The sequence below is a fragment of the Chiloscyllium plagiosum genome, chromosome 12 (assembly GCF_004010195.1).
Source record: "Chiloscyllium plagiosum isolate BGI_BamShark_2017 chromosome 12, ASM401019v2, whole genome shotgun sequence".
Lineage (NCBI taxonomy): Eukaryota > Metazoa > Chordata > Chondrichthyes > Orectolobiformes > Hemiscylliidae > Chiloscyllium > Chiloscyllium plagiosum.
The window spans coordinates 3258566-3269910 of NC_057721.1; positions in this window are offsets into that span (position 1 = coordinate 3258566).

Genomic DNA, 11345 nt, shown 5'->3' on the forward strand with positions numbered 1-11345 from the left:
TGTTGTGGTTCTGTTCGCCGAGCTGGGAGTTTTTGTTGCAAACGTTTCGTCCCTTGGCTAGGCGACATCATCAGTGCTTGGGAGCCTCCTGCGAAGCGCTTCTTTGATGTTTCCTCCGGTGTTTATAGTGGTCTGTCCCTGCCGCTTCCGGTTGTCAGTTTCAGCTGTCCGCTGTAGTGGTTGGTATATTGGGTCCAGGTCGATGTGTTTGTTGATGGAGTTTGTGGATGAATGCCATGTCTCTAGGAATTCCCTGGCTGTTCTCTGAGTGGCTTGCCCTATGATAGTAGTGTTGTCTCAGTCGAATTCATGTTGCTTGTTGTCTGCGTTTGTGGCTACTAAGGATAGCTGGTCGTGTCGTTTCGTGGCTAGTTGATGTTCATGTATGCGGATTGTTAGCTGCCTTCCTGTCTTCAACCGGAAGCGGCAGGGACAGACCACTATAAACACCGGAGGAAACATCAAAGAAGCGCTTCGCAGGAGGCTCCCAAGCACTGAGGATGTCGCCTAGCCAGGGGACGAAACGTTTGCACCAAAAACTTCCAGCTCGGCGAACAGAACCACCACAACGAGCACCCGAGCTACAAATCTTCGCACAAACTTTGAACAGTACTTAGTATTCCAAATGTGGCCGAATCAAAGTCTTATACAACTGTAACATGACTTGCCAACTCTTGTACTCAATACCCCAACCAATGAAGGAAAGCCTGTCATATGCCTTCTTGACCGCTCTATTGACCTCCATTGCCACCTTCAGGCAACAATGGACCTAAACACCCAGATCTCTCTGTACATCAATTTTCCCCAGGACTTTCCATTTTTCTGTATAGTTCGCTCCTGAATTTCATCTTTCAAAATGGATCACCTCACATTTGTCCGGATTGAACTCCACCTGCCATTTCTCTGCCCAACTCTCCGGTCTATCTATATTCTGCTGTATTCTCTGACAGACCCCTTCACTATCTGCTAAAGGTAGATGTGAAGTAGGTGTTCCAAGCGTGATGCAGCTGGTCAAACCACTCGGCTTTAAGCAAAACAGAATTTATATGAACACTACCAGTTGAAACACCAACAAAAAGAAAGTGAAATTTAAAATAACTTAACTATTGGAAAACTTAACCCAACCTGATACGGAGACTATTACTAATTAACAGTTCCAATATGTAACATCCTGCAAACGCACCCCTTGGCAAAAAGGTAAGTTCAAGCATAGATTCTTACAGGCAGGAGAGAACAACATCCAGAGAGAGATTTCAGAAGAAAGTCAGTGGAATTCGTTTCTGAAGCTTGCAACTCCCCTGGACTCTCACATCTTGTGACTGCTACAGCTAAAGACAAACTTAAAAAACAACCCTGAACCAGGAGTACTGGCCACTCTCCTTTCATTGTTAAACTAGACATTTCCTACACTCCTTGGCAACTCTGTGTTTACGGCTACTCTTGAAAACAAACTGAGAACAAAATAGCCTTTTTATAGTGACAGCCTATCACAATACTGAGTTGGAAAATCAGACTGAAATGGCAGAGCTGGATTAAAGGCCCAAAAGCCCTACTCCTGCTCCCAACCTTTAAGCTTCTCTCTTTCTGTGTTCTCAGCCCCATCCCACTGCAAAACAACAGCAGCATAACCTCAGACTGAGGGCACAAAGGTCATCTGACAGAAAGGAGCCGTCAAGGCCACTTGCACACTTGGTATCCCAGCAAAGCATTAGAGTGCAGTGGGGAAGCAGTCATCGGACAGAGACATCAACCCATCCCACCATCCAGAATGTGGGCAGCATGGCAGGGGGTTTCTGAGATGCCATAACTGTCCTGGAGACAAGAAATAAGATTAGTTGCCATAACCAGAAAGGGTCTCCCTGCTGTCTGCCACAGGGCAGGCCTTTGCAAGTATTCTCCTCCTGTATTGCTGCGACTGGGGTCCTGATGCTAATTCCATTTATCGTGATGCACCATGGATAGGATCTTCATGGAAACACCTTCAATAGCAGCAGCAGCAATCAGGAGGCACTATGAAGCATTCACCCCAAAATTGGCTGCTGTAGAAATTCATTGCAATTCTCTGCTCATTGCTCATTGTTATGCAAGCAGTGATCCTCACCAACGGGTCCATCACTCACCCAATATGAGCGCAAACTGGGGTCAGGTTGAGCCATGCCACAATACCAAAGCTTTTTTCATTAATTCTCACTGCATCTATGCAGTTTCTCGTCGGATTGGAGCTTCCCTACAGGATGAGCAGGACACTTCCATCTTCATCGCTTCCAGTCCAAGGAGGCCCCAACATCTATCACTAAGTTGTAGTGTGCTGACAATGTTTATCTCTGAACGTTCAGAGGTCCAGTCTAAACCATTATGGATATCTTCACTGAAGCATTGGAGAGAGTTGCCCTTAGGCTATACACCCGGAAGACAGAGATCTGCGCTGAGCTGTTCCCACATTGGAACACTGGCCCCTGAGGATCAAGACCCACAGCAAGTCACTGGGAAATCTGAATCAATTCTCACAGTGTGGGAGCTTCCTCTCAGTGAGAGCATGGCCAATGAAATTCAACAATGCCACCAGGGTAGCCTTTGAGTGTTTGATGATGGAGACCTCAAGCTTGACACTATGCTCATGGCCTGCAAGGCATTTATATTTTCAGGCCTTCTGTAAGCATTGGAGACATGGGCAATGTATCACAGTCATCTCAAATCCTTGGAGAATTATTGCTAAAGATGCCTCCTCACATTCCTGCCATCCCAATGGATTAGCTGCTGCATTGTCAGTGTCCTCCCTCAGGTAAACATCCCCAGCTTCAAAGAGACAGTTCCTGTCAATTTATCACATCGGGAAGGTGCCATCATTTGCAACTCTGATACAAAGCAAGTTCTCTCCTCTGAACTTCCCCATCACAAGCAGTTCCAAGAAGAGAAGAGAAAACATCTTACAAACACCCTCAAAGCATCACGGAAGAGAGCAGTATCCTAGCCGGACTCATGGAGATCTCTTGTCCGTCACCACCCAAAAGGAGGCAGAACCCTCTGTGGTAAGCACTTCCCACTGAAGGTATGTGTGAAAACCCCAGCTTCCTATCCACACCTCCACCTCAAACATTATCATGGTAGGGTGTGCACATCGAGCATCAGGCTGTTCTGTCCCCTCACAATTCCCGAAGGGAAGGCAGTCATCCTCCATCCAAGAACCAGATTCTGTTGCTACCTGTTTGCTCATGTCTTCTTGCAAGCCCTTGCTGGCTCCTGGAGTCTTCAGTGTTATTGACAGCGGCAAACATTTCCACCAAACCAAAGTGATCACAGTTTGAATTCTCATGGATGGGTGGAAATCAGTTTCTTATCGGGCGCAGAGTGGTGGGGGGAGGGTAAGCTTAAAAAAAACAAGAGAGCAAGGCAGTTTTACAGGGCAGCTACTGATACTCCAGAATGGGACAAGAAGGGGCGGGTTATACAAACATCGAGAAACATCAGGCAATAGGGTCAAAGTGGGAAACTATGGTCAAAAACGCAAACGTATTCAGAACAAAATGGAAGAATTAACCATACAAATATGATATGATCTTACAGCCATTGCAGGGACATGGAGATCAAATCTGGGAACTAAGTTTTCCAAAGGACAGGCAGGTTGGAATACGTATGACAGCAAGAAAAGATGTTAGATCAGCAGGTATAGAATCCATTTGGATGGAGCTTTGAAATGAAGCAGTCGGCGTAATCTGTAAGACCTCGAACAGTAGCTATACAGTGGGACAGAGACTAAGTCAGAAAATAGTGAGGGCATATAACAAAGTCAGTGCATAATCATGGGTGACGTTAATCTTCATGTGGATTTAGGGTTTGTTAGATCACCAGAGTAAACCATGAGGAAGGATTCAGGCAGTGTATTCAGGACAATTTCCGAAATCTACGCTATGGATCGAACCAGCTCAGACTACTTTGGAGTTTTGGATATGTCATTATCCAAGTTTAATAAATAATGTCAGAGTAGATGTTCTGCTCAGGAATAGCGATCATAACATGATAGAATTTAAGAATTCAATTGGACAACAAATGACTTGGGTCAGAAACAACTGCGCTCAACTTAAACAAGGGTAATCGCAGAGGAATGAGGGCAGAGCTGGCTGGAGTGGGTTAAGAAAGCGGTTTAACTGCAAAAGCCCTGGAGGGAGAATAGCAAGCATTCGAAGAAGATCGTGGCTGATAACAAAGAAATGTCCGAGTGAGGAAGAAGGATTCCGGGAAGACGATAAACCAACTCCCCATGGCCAACTAAGGAAGTTAAGGACAGCATCAAATTTGAAGAAAAAGAGCATACAATGTGGTAGCGATTAGTGAAAAGCCAGAGGATTGGGAAAATTTCAAACCAACAAAAAAAGAAAGAAAATACATGTTGAGACTAAATTTGCAAGCATTGTCAAGATGGATGGTAAGAGCTTCTTTAAATATATTAAAAGGAAGAGAAAAGCCAAAGTTAACATCGGCGCCTGAGAGAATGAGGGAAATAATAATGGGGAACCCGGAAATGGCAGAGGAATTGAAGAAATAATTAGCATCAGTCTTCACAGTAGACAGCATTATTGTCTCTCAAAATTGATAAACATTAATTTATCATGAGGAGACGAAACAAATACAAGAACGATCACTAGAGATGAAGGAAACCTGTGCGGGTATCAGGGACTGAATGGCTTTCTTCCAAACCTGAGTAATTCGGTGATGTAACGAGTACTCCAGGCAGCAGGACAAATCAGCAGTTGTTTCTTATTAATATGTTAAAGCGATATTAGGGTTGGGATGGTAGTCAGCCAGGAAATACATTTACTGAGGTGAAAGAAATAGGGAGTTAAACAAAAATAGCAGGAAATGACCATTCAAAATGTAACCATCTAATAATCTGGGTAAAAGAGGGATGTTTAAGAAGAGAAATGAAATAATGTGCAGCCTTCCAAAAATCTATTGATGTGACTCACAAAAGATATTACAGACTGTATATCCATTTATACATACAGTCCAGGAAAATGTTTTTGCTCAGACATGATGTTTAACTTGCATATGTGTTATCCTTAAAACAACATGCTAATGGAATCAGCAGAGAAGTTAGCTCAAGTGAGTGACAAGATCATGTTCTTGATGGGCAAAAGCATTAGTGAACCAAGTCAGTAAAGCTCACAGATTGTGCTCGCACCAAAGCCAGGTGGATCACAGCAATTGTGTAAAGGTTGTTGGCAAGTCACCGAACCCCTCCAGTGTGGACACTGGACATTTGGCCTATCGTGTCTACACTGACCCTCTGAAGAGCATCCCACCCAGACTCACAGCCTTACCCCTGCATTTACTATGGCTGGTCCACCTCGCCTGGACTCTATGGGCAATTTAGCATGGCCAATCCACTGAACCCTGCACATCGTTGCAGGGTGAGAGAAAACCCACACAGACACAGGGAGAACGTGCAAACTCCACACAGACAGGGGGTGGAATTGAACGCGGGTCCCTGGCAGTGTGAGGCAGCAGTGCTAACCACTGTGCCGCCAGTCAACCTGGAAAAGAAACCAGATTCATATCCAGTTCCATTATTGAAGGATTGTATTGAGAGGATTGGAAAAGTGGAATTCATTGCAAACATCAACTCGATAAAAAGGTATTGGCGAGTTATTGCCATGTACTTCCAAATGAATATCAGTTTTTAATTTGTGTTAACGCATGTTTAATGAGCTTTGATCTGTGTTGATTTCTGCTTTTAATCAGGTATTATTTTGTGTTAATTTATGCTTAAATCACCTTTAAATTAGTGTTCATTGTGCTTTAATTTGGTTCGTCCCAACACAAAAGGATGAATCATCTCAAAAGAGCATGTGAGCTCGGTGCTGGGTGTAAGACTTCTTGAAGTTTAAATATCCAACACCCTGCGGGGACTAAAAATTGAAAGAACTACGGAAGCTGGAAATGCGACGCAAAAATATAAAATGTTGAGAAAACTCAGCAGGTCTGCCCCATCTGTGGAGACAAAGGAGATGTAGCATTTTGGTTCCATGCCCTTTCTTCAGCCCAGGACCCTGCAGAAGCAGATAACATCGATGACCAGCTCATTCCCCCCCAATAACTCACAAAGTGATTCTTCAATCAATATCTCGCCCCCTCAGAATGGGTTAGCTGTCTGCCGCTTGTCTTGTCCTGAAGGAGAGGCCTTGACACCCAGAGGGTGGTAGGAATCTGGAACTCGCTGCCTGTAAGGGTGGGAGAGGCAGAGACCCTCATCACATTGAAGAAGGAGCAGACTAGATTCCCTGCAGTTTGGAAACACGCCCTTCAACAAGTCCATACTGACCCAATATTTCCCCCTGACTAATGCACCTTACACTACGGGCAATTTAGCATGGCCAGTTCACCTGGTCTGCACGTCTTTGGATTGTGGGAGGAAACCGGAGCACCCGGAGGAAACCCACGCGGATGTGGGGAGAATGTGCAAGCTCCAAATAGACAGTCATCCGAAGCTGGAATCAAACCCAGGTCCCTGGCGCTGTGAGGCAGCAGTGCTAACCATTGAGCCACCGTGCCGCCAAATTTGACAATTTGAGGAAACATAGTCAGCAGGATTCAAACTTGCAAGGGGAAACACCAATCGATTTCTAATCCATCACTTTAACCACTCAGCCACAACTACCTGCAAATAAATCTCGTGTTTCCAAATAAACCTGTTGGATGATAACCTGGTGTTGTGTGATTTTTAACTTTGTCCGCATTGAAGAAAATTTTAAATGTACACCTGTGAAGCCAAGGCAATGGGTTACATGCTGGGAAGTGAGACTGGAATCGTGAGGCAGTTGGTTCTGACTGGCACAGACATTGAGTCATAGAGTCATAGAGATGTATAGCATAGAAACAGACTCTTCGGTCCAACCCGTCCATGCCAACCAGATATCCCACCTTTGAGAAACAAACTTGTAATAGACCTCAGCTATCTGTAAGAAAAATAGGGCGGTTATGGTAGGGAATTTTAACTTTACAAACATAGACTGGGACTGCCATTGTGTTAAGGCTTTAGATGGAGAGGAATTTGTTAAGTGTGTATGAGGCAATTTTCTGATTCGGTATGTGGATGTACCTACTAGAGAAGGTGCAAAACTTGACCTACTCTTGGGAAATAAGGCAGGGCAGGTGACTGAGGTGTCAGTGGGGGAGCACTTTGGGGCCAGCGACCATAATTCTATTAGATTTAAAATAGTGATGGAAAAGGGAATTTCCTCCCTCAGCACCGCTGTAATGCTATCCCTTATCAAAAATGCCACTCCCCCTCCTCTCTTGCCTCCCTTTCTATCCTTCCTGTAGCATTTGTATCCTGGAACATTAAGCTGCCAGTCCTGCCCATCCTGAGCCATGACAGGCCAAAGGGCCTTTTTCTACACTGCAGACCTTTGAGATCGTATGTAAAGTGGAGGGATCAGATGGAGGGCTAGTTTGGGTTTAAGATGATGAAAATATGCACTTTTTATTCAACCCCAATCCAGCTGTCATTGGATATTAGAATTCCTCACATTGACTGCCCATTCTCTTCTTGGGATTTTGGGAGCAACTCTCTAACCCACCATGTGTTGGCGCTCTAGCTATGGAATTTGAAATATGGATGGAGATGACAATCTGAAGGTGAGATTGGGCTCTGTCACCTGTTTTGACCCTTTGGCTGCCGCACACACACACACACACACACACCCCTGCTGAGAATGGCACCAGATGCCACTTTGGTGAGTGTGTTGATGTGCGAGAAAACATTCACCAGTCACACACAGGGTAGACAGTAGATGACATTATTCAGAGTGTGACACTAATATGATGCCAGCATTGTAACCAGTCTCACCGAAGCTCTCTGAACAAGGGTTTAAGTCCAGGGAGAGACCCCCATACCCTCGGAACAACCCCCACCCCGTTGCCCAGCAAAACCAGCTCCTTTTAAAGGGATCATCAACTTCGTTCAGTGTAGTAGTCGATTGATTTCCACTGACTCAGTGGTTAGCACTGCTGCCTCACAGTGCCAGGGTATTGGGTTCAGTTCCACCCTTGGGCAACTAACTGTGTGGAGTTTGCACATTCTCCCCGTGTCTGCCTGGGTTTCCTCTGGGTGCTCTGATTTCCTCCCACAGTCCAAAGCTGTGCGGGGTAGGAGGATTGGCCATGCTAAATTGCCCATATTGCAGGCTAGGTTGGTTAGCCATGGGATAGGGTGGGGTTTGGATTAGGATGGGATGCTCTTCAGTGGGTTGGTGGAGAATGGATGGGTGGAATAACCTCTATCTGCACTGTAAGGAATCAATGTTGCTTGCGGTTGTAGATTTTTTTTATGATATTTGCTACAAGTCCTTCAGATTGATAAGTTTCCAGCCAGTGGCGTGGCAAGAGCAAAAGGACCGGGTTCCCAGTTTCCAGCCTTCTGCAGACACCAGCTCAGGAGATCCAGAGGTTGCATTGTGTCCTGTCTCTGCTATTGGGCCTCAGGCTTCAAGTTACATGTTTCAGTTCCCGAACTGATGGCTGTGCATTGTGGCCAACCAGTTAGATTATGCAAATGGCAGGTGGTAACAGTGGGTGAGTTATAGAACATCGAACATTACAGACCAGTGTAGGCCCTTCGACCCTCGATGTTGTGCTGACCAGTGGAACCAGTCTGAAGCCCCAACTATCCTACACTATTCCATTTTCATCAATATGTTTATCCAAAGACCACTTAAATTTGGTGAGTCTCCTCCTGTTGCGGGCAGTGTGTTCCACACCCTGACTACTCTCTGAGTAAAGAAACTGCCCCTGATATCTGTCCTAAATCTATCACCCCTCAATTTAAAGCTATGCCCCCTCATGCTAGCAATCACCATCCAAGGAAAAAGGCTCTCACTGTCCACCCTACCTAACCCTCTGATTATTTTATATGTCTCAATTAAGTCACCTTTCAATCTTCTTCTGTCTAACGAAAACAGCCTCAAGTCATTCCTCAGCCTTCCCTCGTAAGACCTTCCCTCCATACCAGGCACAATCCTAGTAAATCTTCTCTGAACCCTTTCCAAAGCTTCCACATCCTTTCTATAGTGCAGTGATCTGAACTGTACACAATATGCCAAGTGTGGCAACACCAGAGTTTTGTACAACTGCAACATGACCTCATGGTTCCGAAACTCAATCCCTCTATCAATAAAAATTCACCCACCGTATGCCTTCTTAACAATGCTATCAACCTGGGTGGCAACTTTCAGGGATCAATGTACATGGGACACTGAGATCTCTCTGCTCATCTGCACTACCAAGAATCTTACCATTAGGCCAGTACTCATAATTCCTGTTGCTCCTTCCAAAGGGAATCACCACACACTTTTCAGCATTAAACTCCTTTATCCACCTCTCAGCCTAGCTCTGCAGCTTATCCATGTCCCTCTATAACCTGCAACATCCTTAAGCACTATCTACAACTCTACCGACCTTAATATCATCTGCAAGTTTACTAACCCATCCTTCTACACCCTCATCCAGGTTGTTTTTTAAAAATGACAAACAGCAGTAGCCCCAAAACAGATCCTTGCAGGACACAGCTAGTAGCTGAACTCCAGGATGTACAAAGTTAAAAATCACACAACACTAGGTTATAGTCCAACAGGTTTAATTGGAAGCACACTAGCTTTCGGAGCGACGTTCCTTCATCTGAAGGAGCAGCGCTCCGAAAGCTAGTTTGCTTCCAATTAAACCTGTTGGACTATAACCTAGTGTTGTGTGATTTTTAATTTTGTACGCCCCAGTCCAACCCCGGCACTTCCAAATCAGAACACCAAGATGAACATTTCCCATCATCCAGCACTCTCTGTCTTCTTTCAGCTAGCCAATTTCTGATCCAAATCACTAAACACCCTCAATCCCATGCCTCTGTAATTTGTGCAGTAGGCTACCATGGGGAACCTGATCAAACACCTTTATCCTGGGCAGCCTGGGCTGTGTGCTGGGTGCACCCACACCAACCTTCCACGGGAGGGCACCATTCTCATTCCAATGACACCCGACACCAGCCTTTCTCTGAGGTAGATATCCTGGTGGGAATTTCCAGGAAAATGCAACCTGGCTGGAAGATGGAATAGATGTCATTTGGAGCAGGACAATCTATAGGTGGTGCAAGGTTGGGTGGTGACTCAGTGGTTAGCACTGCTGCCTCACAGCGTCAGGGATCTAAGTTCGATTCCACCCTCAGGCGACTGTCTGCGTGGAGTTTGCATATTCTCCCCGTGTCTGCGCGGATTTCCTCCCAGATGTTCCGGCTTCCTCCCACAATCGAAAGATGTGCAGGTTAAGTGATTTGGCCATGGGAAATATAGGGTTACAGGGACGGGCCTGGGAGGGATACTGTTTGGAGGTTCGGTGTGGACTCGATGGGCAGAATGGCCTGCTTCCATACTATAGGGATTCTGTGATTCAGTGAATCTGCTGGAAGAAGGAGGAGAGGGGCAGGGGATACTATTCAGTGCTCAACAAAGTCTGAGCAGGGGAGGGAACTGCATTGCTAATGAATGGGAAGATGACTTTCTGAGCTGAACTGCAAACATCATTTAATTCCTTCCGTCTGGAGACCAGGGTACAGAGTGAACGTGTGGCACCATGGGGGTGAGATGCCCTGCCTGTGGAGCATCAACTGCATCTATATCCAAAACGGAACTAAAAAGATGATGTGGAGATGGCGGAGGTGGACCGGAGATGGACAAAGTCAAGGATCAAATGGCACCAGGTTATAGTCCAACAGGCACCTGAGGAAGGAGCTGAGCATTGAAAGCTGCAATTTCAAATAAACCCGTTGGACTTTAACCTGGGTGTCATTTAATTTGGAACTGAAAGAGACTCCACTCCCTCACATTTCTGTGACATCAAACGGTGAAGGTTTTAGGTCAATGTACTGTATCCTGCCTTCAGTTTGCTGTGGAACCACCAAGACAAATCCACTGAGTGGCTGGCTCTGCAACTCAATTTCCCATTGACATCCAGCTCCTCACACCCAACCTGCCCTTTACCAGTGCCCATGGCAGTGCCATCTTCCTCACATTGCAAACAAAAATCCAAGAGTAACTATGTTTGGATTCCGTCATTCCAGATTGCACACAAGTGTGAACTCATCACGGCTGTTCCATCCCATAGTACCTGGTGTGTGTGTATGTATGTGTGTGTGTAGTTGTGTGTGTGTGTAGTTGTGTGTGTGTGTAGGTGTGTGTGTGTGTGTGCGTGTGCACGTGTGTGTATGTGTGTGTGTAGGTATGTGTGTGTGTGCGTGTGTATATGTGTGTGTAGGTGTGTGTGTAGGTATGTGTGTGTAGGTGTGTGTGTGTATATGTGTGTGT